Source organism: Cantharellus anzutake (genome assembly GCF_015039405.1).
Source record: "Cantharellus anzutake strain C23 chromosome Unknown EI90scaffold_137, whole genome shotgun sequence".
NCBI lineage: Eukaryota > Fungi > Basidiomycota > Agaricomycetes > Cantharellales > Hydnaceae > Cantharellus > Cantharellus anzutake.
This window is the reverse complement of record NW_024067087.1, coordinates 138,374-156,186: the sequence shown is the minus strand read 5'-3', so window position 1 is coordinate 156,186 and position 17,813 is coordinate 138,374. Positions and strand designations below refer to the sequence as shown.

Genomic DNA, 17,813 nt, shown 5'->3' with positions numbered 1-17,813 from the left:
GAATTACACCCAGACAAATTAAGAAATTACAATAGAGGAACAGCTCCACAGGGCTTGGTGTCAGGGACGTGTCCGGGGTCGAGGGGGCCTGGGGGTAATGCCCAGCACTGAGGCTGTCGCGGGGTGTGGAGTGGGTGTGGAGTGGGTGTGGATACTTGGTGGGCCCGATCCGGGACAATGGTCCCTGGCCACTCAGACTGAAGTGGGAACTGTGAGTTGTTATTAAAAGGGGAGTCTATGCTACTTACCTGAAGTGGGAACTGTGAGAAGAAGGCTACTTCTTCGGTTCCCACCCCAGGTACCTTTATGTACATGCGGCTTGGGTCACATGAGGCTTGCCACATCACCCCGCATACAGCCGCAGTCATCCAGGTGTCCCTGTGGGGGATCCTGAGGGCATGTGCAGCACGCACACGTGCTGGGTTGCACTGCAAGGCCATCCAGGTCGTCCGGGGCTGGGTGTGTCATGCGCATGTCGCAGGCAGGTCAATAATACATAGGTATGGGGAAAGGTTGTTGTAACGGGTCTAGTCAATCTAAACTCGTGACTCAGGTCTGGGGGGGGTAGGTCTCTCTCTAGTGTCAGACAGATGTAGTGGGGTCCTTGGGTACGGTGCTGATAACCCTCTCTAACTACTGTACAGCAGGTCATGGAAGAGTCCGATACAAATAGAAAAGGAAAGTCACATGCATGAATGAATGAAAATAGTAAAGATAATAAAGAAAATGTCATATCTCCTCAACAACCCAACCAAATCCAGCGATCTTAGACTCGTCAGAACCACCTCTACAACCTCTACAACTCCTACTATTACCCCGACTCACCAATCCTAATCCCTGATGCAGTAAAGGGTGAAGTGTGCGATGAGGCTTGTTTTAACCCGCACGGACTTGTCCCCACAACATCGTCCGTGTAGATAAAGATAGGAGAAAGAACAAAGGAATAAAAGAACAAAAGGATAGAAAGAAGAACAGGAGTTGAGGAACCGTGATGAAGGGTGGGGAGTAGAGGTGAGCAGGACACCAGGTCAGGGCGGGTGGAGCCAGGTCAGGCAGGTGTGCCCTGACACTTGGTTTATCTGTAAGTCAATTCTCAGAAACTTTTAGACTAACCCATAAAATAGAATTAGCCAAAACACTCGGATTGGTACTATAATTACAACAAATATTACTAGTACACTTCCCCATCCTAACTAAAGAACCAGGGAACAGCTTGGTGGTGGTCTCATTTGAACCTCCCAACTGACCTTCCTTTGTTCTCTCCTTCAACGGACTCAGTCTCTAACTTGAGAACTTATAACATTGTAACCCTTTACCTGTATGCTGCAAGAGGGCTAGTGGCTCTCTATGCCGACTAAGCTTGTGGGGCCAAACTCTCCCTAAACTCCTACTCTCTCTCTTGGCTTCACTATGCTCTCGATCCTTAACTCCGGTGTGGGTTCTCCGGGATTCTGCAAGGTCCGGGCTCAACAAATCCACTACCCACTTGTTGCAGGCTAGATTGTTGCCCTTATTCCTGCTGTTGGATTCCACTCACTCACACCTACTCTAGCGTGTCCTAGCACCTTAGAGAATTTTGGGGGAGGGGAGAACTTCTTTTCCAAAATCCAGTATGTACAGGATATAAGGAACGATTATTTTTAGAAATAATTGATGGTGAATATTGGTACCATATGGCACCTGCATACCTTATTAGGCGAAATAATAAAAAAAGGGTAACAGTATCAATAAAAGAATATTGATCAATAACTGAAATGATGGAAAAATATGAAAATATAAGAAATAAGCGATATCTCAACGGATTTGCGGAATTAAGAGCCGAAATTGGAAATGCAGCCGGAGATAACTCTCACGCAGCCAATGAGCATTTTTACCAATTTATTAGACGCCGTGGGAACGAGTGAGGCAGGAATTCTGGGTTGCCGCTTGAGATTCCCACGCCCGCACATGCCCGTGCCTAACTTGGCCAACATAGAACTCTGTCAATTCTCCACCGATTAGGACGTTCTTGATATCGTCGGAATCGTAGGAATTAGCCCTATTTTTAGGTACCAAATTCGTATCGAGCTGTTGCATGAATGAAAGGGGTTTTATAGTTGTGGAAGCGGGTATCCAAGCCGGTTCTGCTTGTGGGCGATTATCCCACCTACAACACATGGACTATAACACGGAGAGTACAGTCAGTTATACGAAAGTTAAAAACAACAAAAGGGATATCACCTCAGTCTCTAACTTGAGAACTGAGGGAAAAGAAAAAACCTAGCGCCCTGCGCCATTTATACAATGAGTACTAATATCGCTTGCAATTGCGACACATGGTCATTGGCAAGGGTTAATGCATAGAACAGAAAGAGTAGGCGGAAATGGGTATCAGCGGTGATCCCATCAACACTGCATCAGACAAACTAATAAGGTAAATAGATCGTCGTTAACCACAATGATTTCCAACAAAATTTTCATTTATTCCCACCTTTCCAATGGTACCAAAGAGTTGTATTCTATTTCTTGGTATTCGTCGAGTTAGCAAAAGTTCGCGCACATTTGGTAATCATGTGTGTTGTTCCCATACTTGTTTGTATGTGGGTGCCTTTTCTGTTTAATTTTTTGGAATTTATTGTATGCATGGGTGTTTGTATCCTCAATACGGGCTTCCATGATTTATTTCAGATTTTTCCCTCATGTTCTAAAGTGTTTTTGTACTTTACGTGCTTTGTTTTGACCAGGGTCTTCCTTATTAGGACAGAAATTGGTCTTTGCGATCTGCCAAAGTGCAGATCTTGGTTCCGACGGCCGGTTCCCTTTGCATTGCCACCCTCACGTGTCTTTAAGCATGATGTGGGTTTCTATATTCCCGTCATTGGTGTAACTTCACAATGGCTGGTCCGTTTGGGCTGAAACTTTGCATAACTATAGTTTCCAATTTATCATATTTTCCATGTAAATTTCGTTGTGTGTTATAAATATGGATCCTACGTAAACATTGTCTTTTCCCTGACCCATGACTTTGATGTTGCTTATCCTGTTATTGAATATCTCATTGATGCGTGATTTTTTTATTATGAAAATTTGGGTGGATTAAGATTAGATCCCTTCCTTTCTAATGGGCTATCAAGCTCGCCTTGGTCGTTACTGCTTGTTCTTTGTGCTTGCCTTTTAAATGTTGTCCTTTTGGTCATATCTCCGTCATTTAGGGGGGGTTTTCCCTGTAATTACTTTCATTGGGTCCGTTTGGGAGACATCTACATTTCCTATTATAAACACGACTTTGGATTTTGCATTGGTTCCTAAGGAATCCTTGTTCTGTGGTACTTCCAGCCTCGGCTACGTGTGCGGGCATGGGAAAGTAGTTTCCATGGAGGTTCTCTGGTTGGTTTTATAGTCAAATCTTGGTCGATTGTCCTAGTTCCTTGTTCAATATTCGCTATAAATTTCCCCGAGCATTCCGTCTTGTTGGTGCTAAGCTCGAAGTATTTTTATTAATTTTCTTTCTTCCAATTTATTGTATGTAGTCAGAAGAATTTGTAAAAATTTGTTAAAATTTGTTAAAATTCAGGTTCTTCTATTTTCTCATATCTACTTGTCGTATGGGGTTTTTGTGATTTATCTGGCATAATGAGTTTTTATAGGGTGACTGTTATTTCTCCCACAACGCTAGCAATGGGAATATGTTAGAACGGGCGGAAACAGACGACTCCGGAGTGGAATCAGAGACTTAGCGTGGAGGGACCTTGGCCTCAGCGACTCAAGCGGAGCGCTGTGCCATTGCTGTTTGTCCATTTGGTCCTTAATTTCACAGTAGGTGAGCAGGAAGTCTCTAGGGGGCATTTCAGGTCGATTTCGGACTAAACCAAAACGAGTATGTACAAGCGCTGATATATATAATGGAAGGGGCAAAAGCACAAGGAGAACAAAGGGTAACCGAATCGGAACGAAGGCGTCCGAACAGGAACAAAGGGTAGAGGGAGCGGAGCGGTACCGAAGGTCATAAGGCAGGACCTGTGATACGTCCGAAAGGAGGTAGGGAGGGCGAGGCCCAGAGGGGCAGGAGGATGAGAGGAAGTGGGGATGATGACTAACTGGCTAGAATAGGAAGAAGCAGTAGTCCAAATAGGGATGAGGGGAAAACGCGAGAAATACATTACAAGCGGCGAGAGTGCCGATGGTGATCCGTGAAGCTTGGGGGTTGCGGAGCTTATGGAGGTTACGGAGGCGGGGTTGAAAGTCCGAGGGATATTGGCAATGGTGTTTACGTAGTATGAGGTCACCAATGCAATGGACTAAGACCGAGGTGGAGTCAAAGTCCGAGGTAGGGACTATGACGGAGGCTCGGAGTAAGGTACGAGCGGTGTCTGAGTGCGAAGTACGGAACAGCGGTGGAAGGTTGTAACTTGGCGGAAGGGTGGCGGAGGAGTAACAGAGGGGAAAGGTAAGGGAGAAGGAGTGGCGGAAAGGAGAGTAGTCAGGTCCGAAGGTGAGTATCGGAGCGGACGGGGGAAGCGTAGGAGGATGATGGGAGGGTGGAGGTGTTGTGAAGGGGGCGCGGAGTAGTAGGAGGGTGGCGAGAGGGTCGGTGTTCGGTCCGAGATGAGTATCGGAGCGGACGGAGATGGGGTCGAAGAGGTAAGGAGGAGGTGTGTTGCCAGGACCGAGGGTGAGTATCGGAACGGCAGCGGTAGGTTATGACTCCGGAGGTGAAGAGGGTGGAGGTCCGGAAGTCGGGTCGGGGTCGGGTATGCACGGATATGACAGAATAGAGTATTCTGCACTATGTGTCACAGGAATGGGTTCTGGGGAACCCAACCTGAGCTGTTCTGCTCATGGGCAGAGGTGGCTGCACAACATTGGGGGGAGAGCAGGAAAAGATCTGAGGCCAGGTGTACTAACGGTAACTTGGCACTCAGAGGAGTGTACCGGTAGTGAGTGTGGTGGGGGCTCTTTGGGGGAGCCACCTAGTGTCTTGCTAGCGGTAACTTGGCACTCCATAGAGCATACTGGCAGTGAGTATGATGGGGGAGCCGCCTATGGGTCTGCTGTTGGTGACTTGGTGCTCATGGGAGCATACTGGTAGTGAGTATGATGGGGGCTCCTTGGGGGAGCCACCTATGGGTCTGCCATCAGTGACTTGGCACTCATGGGAGTGTACTGGTAGTGTGGTAGGTTGGGACTTGACAGTTGTCAGACCAGTGCACAGGAATGAGTGACCATGGGAATTTGGGCCCATGGGTATGTGGCCAGGCATCCTGGGGCTGCCTGAGTCACTTCTCCCTCCCAAGAAGGGAGGAAGGGTTGTAGGACCCAGTAGGGTACTACAGGAAGGGTAGGAATGGGAGCTCAACCACCCAGTGGGGGGGTGGGAACAGGAAGAGTGAGGTCCGGTGTCTGAGCACTCACTGTGCCATTGAGGTTTTCTCACAGATTGTAAGAATATCGATGTAGACATCAATATGGATCAAGTCAGATGTTACAGGGTGTCAGGGCACGCTGCTCCACTCCCTCCCTTTTCCCCTCCTTCCTCCTTTCCTTCTTTTCTTTCCTTATATGGATGACTTCCTTTCTTACACTTGTAGCACAGACGCATCCGACGCCGAGTACCCTGCATGGTGCTGTGCTGCTGGATGTGCCATGCATCTCTACTTGTACCTCTTTTCCCTAAGCACTCAGGATCACCTGCAGAGCCACCCATGATAGCATGGCTCTGTCCGAAGCTGACATGGCACCTGCACATGACCTGCTCCTGCTTGTATATAAACTGAGCTGAAGCAGAACCGAAGAAGTAACCTTCTTCTCATTCCTGCTTCAGTCCAAGAAGCCAGAACAGGGACGTGAGCCTGAGTGAGGGCTGTCTGCTATACATTCCTGTCACCCTGCTGCCACCCAGGCCACTAGTGCCATGGGCCACTCCGCTACCCCCACCTCTCCTGTGCCATCCCTGACACAGGGAAGGTTTACAGTGGTGGCACAATGGTGTGGCAGTTACAATCATGGTACAAGGTTTTGTGGGTTATGTATTTGATAAGGAAAAACATCTTTCGGCATTTGCCTTTACATGTCATATGACTAGTTTATATCTAATATAAAAGTTGCAATGGTCAAGGGAAGTCCCTTGAAATTCAACAATTCCCCCAGCCAGCACCAAAACCCAGTGGGAAAGCTTGGCATGGGGTTTGGGTAGGGAAACAATAAGGAGGCATACCTGGTTCCACCTGCTTGCAACCATGGACCATGTCAGAAATGGTATTCAAAGTAATTGCAGGAAGCGGAGCGGAGTGCAGCAGTGCGAGTGGGCACTTAGCTAGAATGCAACTCCATTGCAAGGCATCTTGGGAGTTGGGACTTCGGCTTCAATGACTCAACAGGAGTGTTGTGCCACGCATTCTAGGCTGTCCTGTATTTCAGGTTAGTGGGAGGGACCTTGCAGCGACGTTTATGTTGAAATAACCACCTCAGCCTAACAGGGCATATGGTATAATGGCAGTGCATGCTGAGTTTGCGATCCAGAAGACGGGAGTTCGATTCCCAGTATGTCCAACTTTTAGGTCCCCCTAAAAGACCATGTGCAAATTCCAACAGTTTACTCAGGTGAAAGAAGTAACTTAGAGGCAAACTTTAAAGATGAGAGGACTTTGGGGATTTCTAGTCGATATTCGAACTAAGGTACATCGACAGTAAACTGCAAGTATAAATACGAAAAGAGAACAAAGAAGAGGCCAGTCGGTCTGGCACCTGAATGGGAAGTGGAGCGGTAACCACAGTGTAGGTGGGATAACCTACTATACCTCACACCACCAGTATTTTCGCGGTTTTATGTTCCTTAAGGATTTCCCATATGCGATGATCACCTACCAATGCCAATGGTGCATAAGAACATTTTATTTCATTTTATTACGGAGTACAATTGCACATAATGTGCTGGTACTGAATTGGTCCAGCCCAAAAAATATGACTGACCACCAAAAGACGATCAAGGGCTCAAAGAATAGAGAAAAACCATAACTATGGATTCCCTGAATTTCATCCAGATCGACCTGGCCATTGTGGAACAATGGTGGTGGCAATTTCTCATCTTACCGCAAGGTTCCACACAATGTCGAAAGGCACGTTGTAATGGGTCTATCACCTAGACTCAAGACAGAGAGAAGGGGGAGGGTGGTAGTGTGCACAGGTGTGATTCATGGGGCCGGGTTTTGGTCCGTGGGCGCTATTGAGTCTGCAAAAACCTCAAACAAACACTCACCTACGTCTCTCTTGGACGTCAAGGCTGAGTATTATGATGAGAGGGGTCTTAGACATAAGCAACAAACTCAAGGGGGGCATTAGGGTTGTGGATGGCATCTTTGCCACTTGGATGTAACTCTTTCTTGTCCCTTCACGGGTCTATTCAGTACTAACTTGTTATGTACAAGCTGTTATCTATTTTATATGGATTGAAAATGGAATGAATGGACTGGGGGAATGTAAATGGGCCGTTAGGCAACTGTAAATAAGGAATTTCCAATTGGGAACAAAGAAACAATAAAAGGAATATGAATGAATGGAGAATTCCCACTACTCTGTAGCAGGTCCTGCAAATTTTTCACCCAGGACTGAATTCGTTTTCTGACAAGGTTGTTGCTTAATGTCCTCATTTCATGAGACTAATCATGGGGCAATGACTGGAATCGGCCCAGCTGATGCTGCAACCTCTCTTGCTCAATCGGACCCTGCTCCACCTGTCTCAGCACCGCACTCACCCCTTTGCCACCCTATCTTTCATGAGTTGCCATGCAAACCTGACCATTTGATGGACCCAGGAACCATGCCTCAGTCATACGCTGGGTTTTCTGGCATGGATGCGTGAAGCAAATTATACCAGTAGAGGTATGTACTGAACTTCACTCATCACGAGAAGGCTCATGATGATTCAGGCTGTGTTTATAAAAAGGGCTTCCATGATGCCCCCTTTCCTCTCCTTATCGGCTGAATCCTCTTGCATCTCTGGTGGTGAGTCAAATGCCAACTTGCGGCTGCTCATCAAACTCACACTCATGAACTGCTGCTGCTGCCTCTCCTGCTTCCCTGGCTGCTGTTATCTTCTTAACTCACTCATATCTGCTGCTATAGCTTGACTAGTTTTGTCTCTCCCACCCCCTCCCCTTTTGCCACCACCATAATATTGCAGTTCAAACTTTTCTTCCCATTCCTATCTCCTATCTTCTGAGCTTTTGCGATTGTTTCCAATTTTGCATGTATTATTAGTATCTGCTCACATCTGACTTTGGTTGTTGTTTCCAGTTTATGGTTTCTTGTTATTGCTTGGAATTCCCTTGTACTTGTAGCGGATCATGTGTGTCTTGTTATTTCTGTGAACTTTCTCATTTGCTGTCTCACTTGCTTTTATTGTTTGGCTTCCCTTGTACTTGTAGCAGATTGATACAGATCACACATGTCTTGCTGTGCTTGCTGCCAATACATTCTGGGCCTCCTGGGCCATCTCCCACTACAACCTCAGTCAAACCTGATTAGACTAGTTTAATTGCGAACATAGGGGGTCAGTCATTCAGGCTCCCACACTCATGTGAGTCCCAAGCCAGTTGGTTCCAGTACAGCCACCAAGTCACATGCTGTCTGAAGATATCCAACTACTTAATAATGAGGTGGTCATGCTATAATGATTCCAACTTTGCTCAGATTTGGTGTAGGATAGTATTGCAAAATCCAAACCAAAACATGAGACTTGACTGAAATGCTCATAAATGTTGGCCATTTATATGGGAAATTGACCAGCATTGGTTCATTTTTCACAGTTCTCATAGTAATTCCAAGGTGTTACACTCTTAGAGTACAGTGATTCACAGTGCAGAATACCCATGTTGAAGGAAATCAAACCAAACCAATCACACTATCAGAGTACAGTGAGAAATTGTTAGAGACTGGAAGTGAGATGAAGGAGATGGTGGAGGGCTTTGGCCTCAGCGACTCAGACCAGGAGCGCTGTGCCTAGTTACACGTCCATGCCCTAATTTACTTACTGGCAGTGAGAACTAAAAAGGGGGATCAACTCTAGTCGATTTTATCACTAGGGTGTAACCTATCTACAAGTTAAGTATATATAGTTACAGCGAGGGTGGGCCTGTGAATAGCAGGACCGAGCGGAGTGGAGCTAACGGGGATAGATGTTAGCCGACTGAATATTACCGATGAGTTGGGTTGCAGGTTTAACAGAATGACAGGTTATGACCCACAAGCAGAAAGGAGGGATAGGCCTGAAGGTAGACTTGCAGGGCAAGCAAGTGAATTGCCCAGCGGAGGCAGGGATGTGCTAGCAGACGTCGGAGCTGTCCAGAGAGCTTCAGGGCTCCGTACTTAGGGAGGTGTAGGTAATATATTGAATTAGAGAGGTGGTGACCATCAGGGGGGTCGGAGGTGATTGCAGAAACCAGAGGCTCTGAGGTTAGTGGCGGAGGAGCGGAGGTAATCTGGAAGGATCGGAGGTAGTGGAAGACGATGGCCATGGATGGATATGACAGTTCTAACCCATAACAGTAGTGTAAGGTGGGTGTCCTAGAACCCAGCTGTGAGTATCAAATATGTATGATTCACAGTGGGTAGGATGATAGTGACCTCCCTGGGTCATGTGACCCCCTATATACATGGACCATGACCTGACAAGTAGCAATGTGGGGAGGGATATGAACTCACCGATGTAAATAACATCCTGCATTGTTGTTGAAGAGCAAAGTTGGCATGCATAGTTCTTTAGTAAGTAGTTAAAGGTGATGAGAACAGGAGGACGTGCCAGGGTTCTCTCAATTTTCCCAAACTTATATATGCACCCTCAGTCTCAGGTTATGGGTTTTGTTCACCATCATCACATATGCGTTTACACCACTGTTGGAGAAGCCTATTTGAAGGGGAAGGAACTAAGGTCAGTCGTATGTGTCATATCCATACCTACTCTGCCTAACCTCCAACCTACTCCACCACCGTTCTGGTTCACCTCCAGTTCGTCCTCCCCCTCACCTCCACCATACCCTCCAGTATACCTCTGGTCCACCTCCGCCTCCAATCTCTGGTACCTTCTCCAGTACCTCTTATCCTCATCTTAGACATTTAATAATATTTCTACCTACCCAATATTACTATGGACCTCCTAGGACCTCCGCCAACCCCACAAAGGTTTTCCCACTTTCCAATAGCTGTCGCTAATTCCACCCTTCACCTACCCACTCCACAATGCTCAATAAGGCGATTCTCTCATGAGCTCGCCGACCCGGCAAGTGGGTAAGTCCCTCTTGGGTTTTCCCTTTGTTCCAATTTGTCTTGTATCATGTATATAAGTCATGTACTGTAGTTGATGGCACCTGGGTGCAAAATCGACAATAACGACTATCCCCCAGAGTTCGCACCCCCCTGTTCTGAAATTAAGGACCAGACACTAAGCGTTATCGAACATAGGCACAGTGCTCCCCTCCGAGTCGCTGAGGCCATGGTCCCTCCGCTTGTCCTCTATCTCTGGCCTCCCTTCCTGTCAGGGACACGTCTGGGGTGGAGGGGGCCTGGATGTAGTGCCTGGCAGAGGGACCCTCTCGGCGAAGTGGGCATGTGTACTGATGGGCCCGATCTGGGACTGTAGTCCCTGGCCACTTAGACTGAAGTGGAAAACGTGAATTGTTATTAAAAGGAAGAACTACACTACTTACCTGAAGTGGAAAATGTGAGAAGAAGGTTACTTCTTCAGTTCCCACTTCAGGTACATTTATGTACATGCAGCTTGGGTCACATGATGGGTGCCACGTCATCTATGGAGAGAGCCGCAGCCATCCGGGTATCCCTGCGGGGGATCCTGAGGGCATCCGCTGCAGGCATGTGTGCTAGGCATAGTGGGAAGTCATCTGGGGTGTCCGAGCCAGACAGGTCAACAGTACAATGATACAAGGGAAGGTGGTCCGTGTAAATAGAAAGAATAAACAGAAAGGGAGAATCAAAATAAAGGAGAAAGAGGAAAGAGGGAAAAGGGAGGAAAGGGAAGAAGGGGAAGAGGGAGGAAGGAGGAAGGAGGAAGGAGGAAGGAGGAAGGAGGAAGGAGGAAGGAGGAAGGAGGAAGGAGGAAGGAGGAAGGAGGAAGGAGGAAGGAGGAAGGAGGAAGGAGGAAGGATGGGTAGCGGGGAGCGGGTGAGGTGGGCCTGGGTGGGCCCGGGTCAGGTGGGTGTGCCCTGACACTTCCGGGGAAAGGTCCAGGCACACTGCCCCTCCTCGCCGTGTCCTGACAGTATGACATTCTTTAATGTTCCTATATGCACCTCTCAGTCTCTTTTTGTGATGGTCTCTGTTGTCATATCCATCCCCGGCCATCGACTTCCACTCCCTCCGATCCCTCTGGTCTGCCTCCGCTCCTTCTTCACTAACCTCGGAGCTCCTGTATTCCGCAATCACCTCAGTACCCCTCGATGGTCACCACCCCCTCTTTTCAATTTATTACCTATGCCTCCCTAAGTATGGAGCCCCGAAGGCTTCTGGACAGCTCCGATGTCCGCTAGTGCACTCCCGCCTCCGCTGGGCAATACACTCGCTTGCCCTGCAAGCCCACCTTCAGGCCTATCCCTCCTTTCCGTTTCTGGGTTATCGCCTACCATTCCGTTAACCCTGTAACCCGACTCATCGGTAATATTCAATCAGCTAATGTCTAACCCCGTTAGCTCAGCTCAGCTCGGCTCCGCCATTTGCGGGCCCACCCTCGTTGTAACTATATATATACTCAACTTGTACATAGGTTACACCTCAGTAATAAAATCGACTAGAGTTTACCCCCTTCAGTTCTGGTTGCCAGTTTAGTAAGTTAGGGCATGGACATGTTACTTGGCACAGCACTCCTGGCATAAGTCGCTGAGGCCGAAGCCCTCCGCCACGGAGACACTCCTTCATCTCAACCTGGTCTCTGACATCTGTAGGCATTCTTCCGATTGTCGTTCATAGTGGATGACAGTGCACACCAGTTGGTAATTCCATTCCGCCTGCTGAATACAACTGCATGATAAGGGTGCATGATGCAATATCATTGAAGGCAGGTGGAGTTCTATATGATTCAGGACAGGACTCACCTTGGGTTTTTGGCAATTCCTTACTCAGCTCATATTCCATTTCATATTTTCTATGTACCTTGTGGAGTGTGAGAGAGCCAATGATATTTGGTTGTTCCAAACAGATTTGGAATGTAACTGTTCAGCTGGTTAAGTGGAGGGGAAGGTTCAGTGAAGTAAGATGGTGTGCGGTGTGTGGGAATGTTTTTTTGATTCTGATGGAAACACACTTTGGATTGTACAGTACAGGCACGACTGCTCGGTGTTGACAGCTACAGATTTGCTGTATGCTCCATTTTTTCCCTTTCTTCTTTCTTATCCTCAGTAATTATTGGCAATGTGAGTGGGCATGAAGGTGAAGGCAATGTCCATCCTCGATTTTTTACAGTTTTCATCTCAGGTGCTACCTAAGATTGAGATGAGTTGAGTCCTTTGTTATTGTAATGGCACATACACTTAAGATAGAGCCTTCAGGACTGGCTCCACTGATTTCGAAACAACCTAGATGCACAGTGACAGGCATCACCCAGCATGGGATGCACCCATCATGGATTCCCCAAATTTCATCCAGATTGACCCAGCTGTTGTGGAACAATGGTGGTGGCAATTTCTCATCTTACTGCAAGGTTCTGCACAATGTCGAAAGGCACATGAGGGTGGTGGTGTCAAAAGTCCCATGTGGCAGAGCCGAGATCTGTACTTTGGGAGATTGTGAAACTGGTTTTTGGCCCAAAATGGAAATCACAAGCCATACTGAAGTAAACAAACAACCAAAATGCACTCTGGAGTGCTCAGAAAAATTCAGAAAAATCACAAAGGATGCGTATGAAGATCCAATTGACATGGGGACTCTCTCGGACACTTTCAGGGATGTCTAACCCTGTGCATGGGCCAATTTTACGATTCTCACACCCACCACTTGGTCAAATCTCAACCATTTGGGACAAATTTGGTATCGGGAGAAAGCTACAAACCTGGGGAATCGAATGGAGAGGTTGGGAAGGGATGCTATGGGTAGGAAGAGACAGATTAGTGTAGTGTGATGGTGGAAATTGGTGGAAGACGGCAATTATTCAGATATGGCCTGCTTATCACTCCTGTCCTTTTTGTATTGAGCTTCCATGTTGGCTGATGGACTTATCGGCCGTACTTAATGGTCCACATGGTGTCCATAACAACAATCTTTCGCTTTATATTTTCTTTTCATTTGTTTTTCCACATTATTGCCGTTCCATGTGTTTAAAAGCTCTGTACACATAGGAATGGAAAAGGGACCTCCCTTTTGACTACAAAGAGACTGTAGCACTGAGAGATCCAAGTAAGAGAAAGAAATTCTAAGCTTGACTCCTTGAGTATTATAAGGAATCCCTGACAATTTTCCAAGATGGACCAGGGGTACATAATTCTTAACGAGTTTTTGTGATTATTTTTGTTTTGTTAGCACCCGGACCGAACCTAGGACAAGCTTAGGACATCCCAGACTCCCTCCCCACGAATTTGCCTGCATTTAAGGGGTTAGATCTCTAGCCCACTTGTAACGTTGTAGGAGTGCATGATGGGTGTGCTGAATTTCATGGAACCTTTTGCCGTAAATACATCAAAATTGGGTTCCTGCCCTTGTACATTATTAGGGAAAAGGAATTATAGGAGGGAGTAATAAGAAAGAAGAGAGAGGGTTTTCATACGAACCGAAAGAGCTTTTCTGCGAAGGAATTGGTTGAGATTTGGTGGAGAAATTCAAGCTGAAGAGTCCTCTTGTGCTGAGTGTGTGTGTGTGTATTCTCGATATTTTACTTCCCAGACAGGCTGCCCGATTAAGGCGCCAAGGGGAAGGGGGAGGCCCAAGGCATATTATCATACATGTTTCTATACTCAAGTTCCACATGATTCTAAGCTCCCGGATAACACCAACATCGTTCGCCAATGCCCGGATTCGCGACTGAACAATCCAACTTCTTCTGAATTGTGACAGTGGTAGACCGTATCACATGAGCCTGTTGTGCTGCAGGTGATCCCCTATAGAACGTCTGGGTCCATGCCAATTGAACTCCTAACTCCTGGCCGGTTGTGCCCATGAGAGGCCCTTTTCGGGTAGTGAATAGAAGACTTAGTCATATGATATGAACCTTTTCTATACTCAATGTAATCGGTAGTGGAGAAGTTGGTGATCAGGTGATCATGAGACCGGCTCCTCGGCTTGTTGGCCCGACGCATAAACACGTGCCTCTTGAGTCTTTGGAGAACCGCGACCTCCCAACAGGTGAGTCGAACCAACGTCCTCTCAATCGGCAAACGCCAGCGAGAGAGTAGATTGGCGGGTGTTACCACTATACCACCACTCCTCCCCTCCTCTTGTGCTGAGTCCATGCACTTGACTGCAACCATGGGAACAAGGTCAAAAGTTGACAGCAGAGGACGATCTTGGGGTCATTAAATCCAGAAAAATACCAGACTCAGTGTTGAATTTCACCCCAATCGGTTCAGTGGTTGTGGAGATATTAAGGGAGATTCTGATTATCAGGCTTGATGGGAGTCACAGGACTACACAAACTATGTGGATGCTCAGGTGTGAGCCAGTCTCAGTGGAATTCCAGTAGAATATGGGTTAGTTAAATGATAAAAATGCTAAAGTAGTCATTGGAGGAGTCTTGGAATTTTGGGATTTTAGTGGTCCAAGTTTCCCTGTGCATGGTTCATCAAGATATGTATCTGTCAGGGCACACCTGCCTGACCTGGTGTCAGGGGACGCGCGTGCTCGCACAGGATGCTCCGATAACCTAGTTGTGATTAAAGCTGGGGGAAAGGGATGTCCCCATCTTAGGGTCAGCTATATACATGTAGAGTCCGGCAATAAGGAAACCAAACGGATTGCCGATAGAATCACGTGATCATAGAATGTTCCAGAACAATGCCGGAGATGATCCGGGTCACCGGGGCTTAGGTAAGCAGAGTAGACCGGAATTACCGGCATACTTCCCACGTGCATATGCGCAGCCGGCATAGGGTCCAGGGTCATTGCTGATCCCTGACACCCGGGTCCACCTGGGCCCACCTGGGCCCACCTCACCCACTCCCCCACTACCCATCCCTCTCCTTCCTCCTTCCTCCCTCTTCTCTTTCTTTCCTTTCTTCCTTTTTTCTCTTTCCTCCCTTTCCTTTATTTCATCCCCTCTTCCTGTTTATTCCTTCTATTTACATGGACCACTTTCCCTTGTATCATTGTACTGTTAACCTGTCCGGCCCAGACACCCCGGACAGCTTCCCACTATGCCCAGCATGTGCACCTGCAGTGGATGCTCTCAGGATCCCCCATGGGGACACCCAGATGGCTGTGGCTGTCTCTGAAGATGATGTGGCACCCGTCATGTGACCCAAGCCACATGTACATAAATGTACCTGAAGTGGGAACCGGAGAAGTAACCTTCTTCTCACCTTTTCCACTTCAGGTAAGTAGTGTAGTTTTCCCCTTTAATAACAATTCACCTTTTCCACTTCAGTCTAAGTGGCCAGGGACTGGTGTCCCGCATCAGGCCTGCCAGCACGCATGCCTGCTTTGCACCCCAAGAGGGTCCCTTTGCCGGGCGCTACATCCAGGCCCCCTCCACCCTAGATGCATGCCTGACAGTATCCTGCATCTGAGAATTCCCGTTCTCAGTCAAATCTCCACCAAATTTCACAAAACCGGCATTGATAGAAAGCTATGGATGAGGAGTGTCGAATGGAATGAAGGGACGGAGTTTTGACGCGATATCAGGAGTGGTATTAGGAAGTTGGTGTTTTTCATTTCATTTTTCTTTTGTTGTTTGGAATTTTATTCAAAGTCAATGGCAACTGAACCTTACTGCTGTTGTTGGTGGAGGCTTGGCTTAACCAAACCCATATATTTCAGAGCCTTTTCACAGTTGAATGTTTGCTGTATGGGTATATGTACATAGCGATTGAAACCAAATCAGAGATTTCCCCCCTCCTGCTACTTTTGAAGTCTGTGTACTTGGGTGTTGTGAGTGGCCACACGATTGGTAAAGGGCTATTGTGACCTTTAGGGAAATCCACCATGGAAAGAAGATAAACAAGAGTTACCAGAGTTAATTCCCTGAAATCCCCCCCCCCATTGAATATATGGACCTGTTCTACCACAACACCTGTTCAGCCCCTTTTCTTTCTTCCCTAGCTTTTTGGGGAGTGAGTTGGAGTGCTACCTTCCTTTTTCTGGGTTTATAGCAGATTCCTGCTTGCAACGTTGTAATAGAAGTGGAAGTGTTTGCAGAGTCGGTAACATTTGGACCCTGGGATGCTGATAGTTTGCCAGTACCAAACATGCATTTACATTTGTTTGGAGAAGTAGGAGCATTGGCATTTGGACTATCAATGAAGGAAACTGCACTGAGGTATGAGATGTTTTTGATGAGCCAGTGTGTGTGATTAGTGGAGTCGTGTTTCCATTTAGCTTGAACATTGACATTGGTACCTGGTTGGGGTACACGGAAATTGTCAAAGCAACAATTGGAGTCATCAAAGTGCAGATGCACTTCAAATTGTTGATTTTTTTCCTGAGTATTCACATTAGTTTATAGGACCACTTTAAAAAAAATAGTGGTAATTGTGAACGAACTTTGGCACTATAAGCACTGACGTTCAGTCCAAATTCACGACCAGATCCATTAGTAACAGTGGTCACTTGACCCACAAAATGGGCAGTAGTCAGTCAGGCATCAGAGGGCTTCATGTCTTCAACCGCAATTCCGACATTTTCAATAGTTGAGGCATCCAGAATCATCACAGGACCATCAACAACCTCAGCTCCCTCATTGATGATCAGAAAAGAGCTGTAAATGTAAGCAATGTTGCAAGTGGGGAGGATGGCAAGACCACAGTCAAGGGTCACCACTCTCAGCTGCTCCCTCACCAAAGGGAAAGAAGAAACACTAGGTGGACCTCCCTGGAAGACAAGCTAGCAGTACTGCCTGCAAAGCTCTGTCCCCAAGACGACAAGCACTCAGACACCACCCCAGGCACATGGACCTGGTACTTAGGGGAGCAGAGGGGAGAATCTCTGTATCATACTAGATACATGTTGTATATAAACCCAATTTAAACTGAGCTAATGTCCAAGCAATCTGACAGTGTTAGGGATGGATAGAAATGGACAGAACAACATACAGCCATTTGCCTCCAAAGTGCACAGAATTCATTGGCTGGCCAAAAAATAGGTTGTACAGATAAATTCTGAAATAAATGGCAGCACATAATGAACATACCCCTTAGCTCCTATTGTGTAAAATTTGAGGCAAAAGGATGTAGTTACTGGGCCATAAGAGTAAATTTACAAAGGGGGGTCATTTTTGACAGTCACCGCTGAAGTGCACAGCCGTGGGAAAACAAGCCTGTCTCGCTCAATCCTCCCCTTCCTCGTCATTTTCGCTACCTGAGCCATCCAAACCTAGGTCAAAGCATTCACCCTCCTCATTGTCCATGTCCTCCACCAGATCCGATAATCCAATCGCTGAGATTATCACCTTTTTTTGAGCATGCTTAGGCTTTTTTGGCCAATCCTTCTTAGGGACCTTTGCCTCCTTTAGTTTTGCTATCTCGGCCTCCCATGCCTTTACTTCCTCCTGATGCACATCCTTGGCCTGTTGCCAGGCCCTCTCTTCCACTTCCCTGCGAATTGTTCCTAGCTGGCATGCTTGTTCTCAAGCATTTGGGCCACTTTGCGGTTTGCCTCATTCTTGGCCACAATCTGCCGGAAATTCGAAT

The 17,813-nt window shown here is 47.1% G+C and overlaps 1 pseudogene across 1 annotated transcript; it reads left to right on the top strand.

The window, feature by feature from the left end:
* The first annotated feature begins 6,454 nt into the window (after window positions 1-6,454).
* Window positions 6,455-6,528, top strand: EI90DRAFT_t272 (annotated as a pseudogene). Its single transcript has one exon. The product of its transcript is annotated as a tRNA-OTHER (tRNA).
* Window positions 6,529-17,813: the final 11,285 nt, after the last annotated feature.